The sequence below is a fragment of the Hypanus sabinus genome, unplaced genomic scaffold (assembly GCF_030144855.1).
Source record: "Hypanus sabinus isolate sHypSab1 unplaced genomic scaffold, sHypSab1.hap1 scaffold_306, whole genome shotgun sequence".
Lineage (NCBI taxonomy): Eukaryota > Metazoa > Chordata > Chondrichthyes > Myliobatiformes > Dasyatidae > Hypanus > Hypanus sabinus.
The window spans coordinates 154,805-161,834 of record NW_026781218.1 but is presented as its reverse complement, the minus strand read 5'-3'; the positions used below and the strand labels follow the sequence as shown (position 1 = coordinate 161,834).

At 42.0% G+C, this 7,030-nt stretch overlaps 1 pseudogene; it reads right to left on the bottom strand.

Moving 5' to 3' along the window:
- Positions 1-1,658: 1,658 nt before the first annotated feature.
- Positions 1,659-2,813, bottom strand: LOC132388367 (N-acetyllactosaminide beta-1,3-N-acetylglucosaminyltransferase 3-like; annotated as a pseudogene).
- Between the last annotated feature and the right edge of the window lie 4,217 nt (positions 2,814-7,030).

Genomic DNA, 7,030 nt, shown 5'->3' with positions numbered 1-7,030 from the left:
AGTGGGATCTGGTTCCGAGTCCACAGAACACACAAAGCTGCTACACAGGTTGACTCTGTGGTTACGTTGGCATATAGTGGATTATCCTTCACCAATTGTGGGATTGAGTATAAGAGCTGAGTGGCAATGTTGCAGCTATATAGGACCCTGGTCGGATCCCACTGGGAGTACTGTGCTCAGTTACAGTTGCCTCACTACAGGAAGGACATGGAAACCATAGAAAGGGTGCAGAGGAGATTTACAAGGATGTTGTCTGAATTGGGGAGCGTGCCTTATGAGAATAGTTTGAGTGAACTCGGCCTTTTCTCGGAGCGATGGAGGATGAGAGGTCGCCTGATAGAGGCCTTGATAGTGTGGACAGTCAGAGACTTCCCCAGGACTGAAATGGCTAGAATGAAGAGTGCATAGTTTAAGGTGCTTGGAAGTAATACAGAGGAGATTTCAGGGGTAGGTTTTTTTTTTACACAGAGAGAGGTGAGTGCGTGGAATGAGCTGCCGGCGGCGGTGCTGGAGGCGGAAAAGATACGGTCTTTTAAGAGACTCCTGGATGGTCACATGCTTTGAAAAAGAGGGCTGTGGGTAAAGCCTAGGTAGTTCTAAGGTAGGGACATGTTCGGCACAGCTCAGTGGGCCGAGAGGCCCATATTGTGCTGTAGGTTTTCTGTGTTTCTACTCAGAAGACGGCCACTGGGTTTTTCCCACCTTCCTTTAATTTGCTCTTACTAATCAATCCCAAATGCCGATTGGCCGCTAGTTGATTGGTCACCGATTGCTCTATTGCCCCTCGGACAGTGAGGCTTATTGAAGTTCCCTCCTCTCCAGATCTCAGATGTCCAGGTTGCCACTAGTGAAATCTACCGGGCTTATCTCTCAGTGATGACCGAGTCAATACCAACAACATGACACTGGCAACCGAGTACATTGTCTTAGACATGACACCTGCCAAATCTAACGCCACTCCCCTTCGCACTACATATGGACTGCCGTCTATGTATGCATATTGATCTGTTGTCCCCACATGTTCATTGATCTCTTTCCCTCTCTGCAATGTAAATACTCCAGTTCAAGCCATCTCGTGCGTGTGTGCTTTTATTTGATATGTAGTTACACAGACACAATGCAGGCTGACATTTGAGTACAGAAGCGATGACCATAAGTTTCTCCATTCCTCCAACCCTGAGACAATTTCAGATCTAGATTCTTTGTTGTTCTCACAGTTCCAGTCCAAGAAATACATTTGTCTCTTTCACATTTTGCAAGTGTCATGTAAGAAACGGCAAGAAGAAAATACACAGAAATAACTGTTACTAAAAATTTTATTGGTGGCTTATTATACAAATGCCCCAAGTGAACATGCTGTACCTATCTGCACGCAATGCAACAAGGACTGCTCACTTGGAATAACTTTACAATTGACTTAAATTGTGGTGCTCCTGGCAATATTGTAATGTCATTATGGCTGCAGTAATAATTAGGCTGAGTGATGACACCTAACAGCTTTTCAAACATTTGTAGAATTTAGAAAGGCACCAACTCTATGAATTAATGTATACTCCTATAGAATTTAGGAATTAAACCTCTTACATTGCATAAACAACTGATTAACACATGTGCACAAACTGCATTACATTCCAGCAGTTGCTACATTCTCTCATGACTCATGTGGTCCTTTCCGTGGATGCAGACTCCTGGGGAGCACGAGCACACTTCAGATTGGCATCATGCACCGCATCCCACATCAGTAGCAGTTCAAAAGGCCGAAAACGGTGCACTAGCAGCAACTCACGGTAATAGCAAGGATTGAAAGATTCATCTTGGGTTGAAGGAACCCTGACTCCAGCTGTCCTGAATCCGCTATGGGAGTGTGGGGCTAGTCCAGCCTTGGCCAGACACATCCCCAAAAATACATCATCAATGGGGTATAGTTCAAGGTCTTGGGCTATGTGGAAAATGATGTGAGCTGTATACACAGACATAAGTATGCCCGCTCCACCAATGTATGGTGGGTACGACTTGATGGTGGTCACTATTTCTGGCACATAATACTTGCTCGATTTCTGGCGTTTGGGGCCAAACCCATAAATGAGACGGCCCACAAACAGCTGTTGGTGAACCTTCATGTCTAGCAAGTAATCAACCATGTTATCGGGATTGGCAAAGACATCATCATCTCCATTGAAGATGAATTTAGCACTGGGGCAAAATTCACTGACCCACTGCAGCAACTTGTATTGTTTGAGGGTGAGGTTGAAAAAGGTATCCAAGAAATCCCATTGTAGGATATCTCTGTGTTCTCTGTTTTCCATGGCCAACAGCTGATTCAATTTCCTACTTTGTTTTTGGTCAGGAGAGACACCAGAAATAAAGACTCACTTAATTAGGACCCCATTGAATTCGCGTTCTCTGCCCCAGGTCTTCCTTATCATTTCCCGCCGATCCTGGTTGAAAGGGTGAGATTTGATGACCAGGAGCAGGAAGACATTCTGAGATTCTTCTCCACCACCACATTTGTCTGGAACATTTTGAATCATGTCAAATTCTCGACAGTGTTTATACATCAAGAAGTTTTTTATGTGCTCTTTCTCTTGATGAAATGAGGACAGATGCAGCAATGTCGTGTTCGCGTGGCACTTTGGCTTGAGCACTGATTCAGTTGCAACACCAGTAACAACCTTGGGCAGGTCATTGCGATGAAAAGTTTCTGCAACATCAGTCTCTCGACGTTGGTCATTATCCCAGAACACGAATAACAATCTCAGAGTAATAACAACACCCAGCACTACTTTCTCATAGAATCGCCAATGTCCGCTCATCTTTCACCTGAAGTAGAGAAAAATATGGATTAATTCAAAGTACTTTACATTTACATGATGCTTTAGAAGAATGGGAAGTTTAAACTATAATGAGGTTCACTAATGCTTTGTAATATTGACCCCAAAATGGTGGTGAGGTAAGGAATAGGCAGAGCCCTACACGCTGCTGAAAGTTTAATTGACCTGAAGCATTCCATCCCAGCAGAAAAACAAATCTACCTATAGGATACCATCTCTGTCATTAAAATGAAAATCACATAGTTTATTTCTGGGCCTTAAAGGTATATGATTCCAAAGGGTTTATTGCACCTCGCTTCACAGCTCTCGTCACTCCTCTCAGGGCTTAAACTGAGCTGGGCAAGACATAGAACAATATAACACAATGCAGGGATTTTGGCCCATGATGTTGCACCGAACTTTTAATCTGCTCCAAGATCAATTGATCCTTACTCTCTCAAATAGCTGTCCATTTTTTTCATCCATGTGTCTATCTAAAAGCCTCTTAAATCTCACTGATGCATCTGCCCTTATCACTACCCAGGCTGCGCACTCCATACAACCACCATTTTCTTTTTGTAAAAAAAAATACTTCTGACAAACCCCTATACATTTCTCTAATCACCTTAACATTATGCCCCCTCATATTAGTCATTTCCACCCTGGGAAAATGTTGTTGCCTCTCCATTCTATCTATGCCTCTTACCAGCTTATACGCCTCTATCAAATCACCTCTCCCCAATTCCCCACCCCCACCTTTACTCTGAAGAGTAAGTTCCCAGCTCGCTCACCATTCAGATTGAGTTCACAGGTTACTGATACTATGGAAGATGATGTACTATTGACCATTGATTAGTAACTGAATATATGGCAGTGCAGGGAAGGTAACGTGTTAGCATAGCTACTGAAAGCATCTGATTTTCATTGTATTTTAACTCACAGCAGAATAGGGCAGATAGTTAGCTTGATCCACAATGTGTATGTGTAAAACCTTGGATGCCAGGAGCCCTGAAAAGACAACAGTGACTGATAGCAGAACGATGTGTACAAGTAAAAGTATTTGCACAGGGATGCAACTTGTGTCACTTTAGAATTAAGGAATACTAGAGTAATGCAGGCTAAACAGGCCATTCGGCTCAAATGGTCCATACCAACCACAGCATCCTCCCTGCTAGTCGCACGTGTCTAGTTTCGTCCATAACTCTCCAAGCCTCTCTTTTCCATGTACATGTCCAAATGCCGGTTAAATGTTGCAGTTGAACCCACTTCAACCACTTCCTCTGGTACATTTCTTCCGGGTACGCACTGTCCTCAGTGTACAGAGGTTGTCCCCAAGGTCTCTTTTCAATTTTTCCCCTCCTCTCCTCTCTCTGTGACTTTTCATTTCGTGCTCTCCAACTCTCCAATAATGACGATCTACCTTATCAATACCCTTTATGATTTTAAACTTCTGAGGTCACCTCTCATTCTCCAAGGAATAAAGGTCCAGCATGGCCAGCCTCACTGTAACCCAGACCCTCTAGTCCAGAAAGCATCCTCGTAAATTTCTTCTGCACACTCTCCAACTTGACAGCGTCCTTCCTATAACAGGGTAAGCAAAATTGTAGATAATATTCCAAAAGTGGTCTCACAACAAATTATATTACTGCAAATAATCCCCCGCTCCTACACTCTACGCCATATCTGATAAAGGCAAGCATGCTAAACGCTTTTTTTTTCTCACAATCCTGCCTTTTAGTGAACTATGCACTTGTCAGTGCCTTGCCATTCACTGTACAAGTTCTACTTCATCTGAATGTCCATCACCTCACATATAACCATATAACAATTACAGCACGGAAACAGGCCATCTCAGCTCTTCTAGTCCGTGTCGAATGCATACTCTCACGTAGTCCCACCGATCGGCTCTTAGCCCATAACCCCCCATTCCTTTCCTGTCCATGTTCCTGTCCAATTTTTTTTTTTTAAATGACAATATCGAACCTGCCTCTACCACTTCTACTGCCACCTTGTTCCACACAGCTACTACTCTCCGAGTAAAGAAGTTCCCCGGCGTGTTAAACCTAAACTTTTACCCCCCAAACTCTCAACTCATGTCCTCTTGTTTGAATCTCCACTACTCTCAATGGGAAAAAAGCCTATCCATGTCAACTCTATCTACCCCCCTCATAATTTTATATACCTCTATCAAGTCCTCATTCAACCTTCTAAGCTCCAAAGAGTAAAGATCTAACTTGTTCAACCTTTCTCTGTAACTTTGGTGCTGAAACCCAGGTAACATTCTAGTAAATCTTCTCTGTACTCTATTTTGTTGACTGCTTTCCTATAATTCGGTAACCAGAACTGTACACAATACTCTAAATTTGGACTCAGCAATGCCTTGTACAATTTTAGCATTACAGCCCAACTCCTATACTCAATGCTGTGATTTATAAAGGCCAGCATACAAAATTCTTCACCACCCGATCCACGAGATTCCACCTTCAGGGAACTATGCACCATTATTCCTAGATCACCCTGTTCTACTGCATTCCTTAATGCCCTATCATTTAACATGATTGTCCTATTTTGAATAGTCCTAACAAAATGTAGCACCTCACACTTATCAGTATTAAACTCCATTTGCCATCTTTCAGTCTACTCTTCTAACTGGCCTAAATCTCTCTGTCAGCTTTGAAAACCGACGTCATTATCCACAACGCCACCTATCTTAGTATCATCAGCATACTTACTAATCCAATTTACCATCCCATCATCCAGGTCATTTATGTATATGACAAACAACACTGGACCCAGTACATATCCCTGCCGCACACCACTAGTCACCGGCCTCCAACCTGACAAAGAGTTATCCACCACTATTTTCTGGCATCTCCCATCCAGCCACTGTTGAATCCATTTTACTACTTCAATATTAATACTTAAAGATTGAACCTTCCTAACTAACCATCCGTGTAGAACCTTGTCAAAGACCTTAGTGAACTCCATATAGACAACCTCCACTGCTTTACCCTCATCAACTTTCCTCGTAACCTCTTCAAAAATTCAATAAGATCTGCGGACGTCGCGTGCTGCCGTAGGATCAAGACGTTGGGAATCCAGCTCCCTCGTAAAAAGTAATGAAATAAGGTTTAAATGAAGAAGAGTTAACAAATATCTACTAGAAACTATTTATAAATAACTCAGTATTATCTTTTGATATGGCTCCTAAACCAAAACAAACAAAGCTACTACTTCGAAGACTGCGCAAATCGGCGTGGGAAAAGGCCTAACCGTATCGGCGAAGCCTCGGACTCAAGTTGGACCTCCTCCCGGCGAAGTGCCTGGCACCTCTGTTGATGCGGGACAGGAATTTGCAGCAATGTCGGCGGTCTCTAAATGAAACGGCAAGAACAATGCATGCGCGAAGAAACAAGTGTGCATGAACAGATATCAGCAAAAGTAACAAAACTACAAATCCCAACTACGGCTAGAAGTGAACCTGGAAGTATATCGGAAGTGGAGTCAGAATCTTTGGGAAATTCAGAGGAAGAAGAACAGGAAAAGATAATGGAGATTAAAGGAGTCATAAAAGATATCCTGATATTTATTATAAATGAATTAAAAGCTATAAGAAGGATGAAGAACACACTCGATAATGTGGTGGAAAAACAAAAGAAGATGGATAATAAAGTTGAAGAAATGGAAGTAAAAGTGGAAGAAAACACTGAAAGAATAGATAAGATGCAAGACAATAATCTCGCCTGGACAATAAAAAGAAAACGGATGTTGGAAAAAATAGATGCGCTTGAAAACTCAAGTGGACGAAATAATATCAAAATTGTTGATCTTAGGGAATGTACAGAGGGAGAAAATCCAATGAAATTCTTTCAAGAATGGATTCCGAAAATTTTGGAAATGAAAGAAGGAAGCCAAGTAATTGAAATTGAAAGAGCACAAAGAGCTTTAAGACCAAGACCTCAGCAAGATCAAAATCCGAGATCAATTTTGATAAAATGCTTAAGGGAGCAAGGTAAAGAAGTGATCTTGAAGGCAGCTACTCAAGGTGCTAAAAAGAGAATTGGGCCATTGATAATAGAAGATAAAAGTTTTTTTTATCCGGACATAAGTTACGATCTTCTGAAGAGGCGGAAGGAATTTAATCCAGTGCAAAAATATTTCTGGGAAAAGGGCTATAAATTTTTATTGAGCTACCCAGCAAAATTGATAATTTTTCTGGA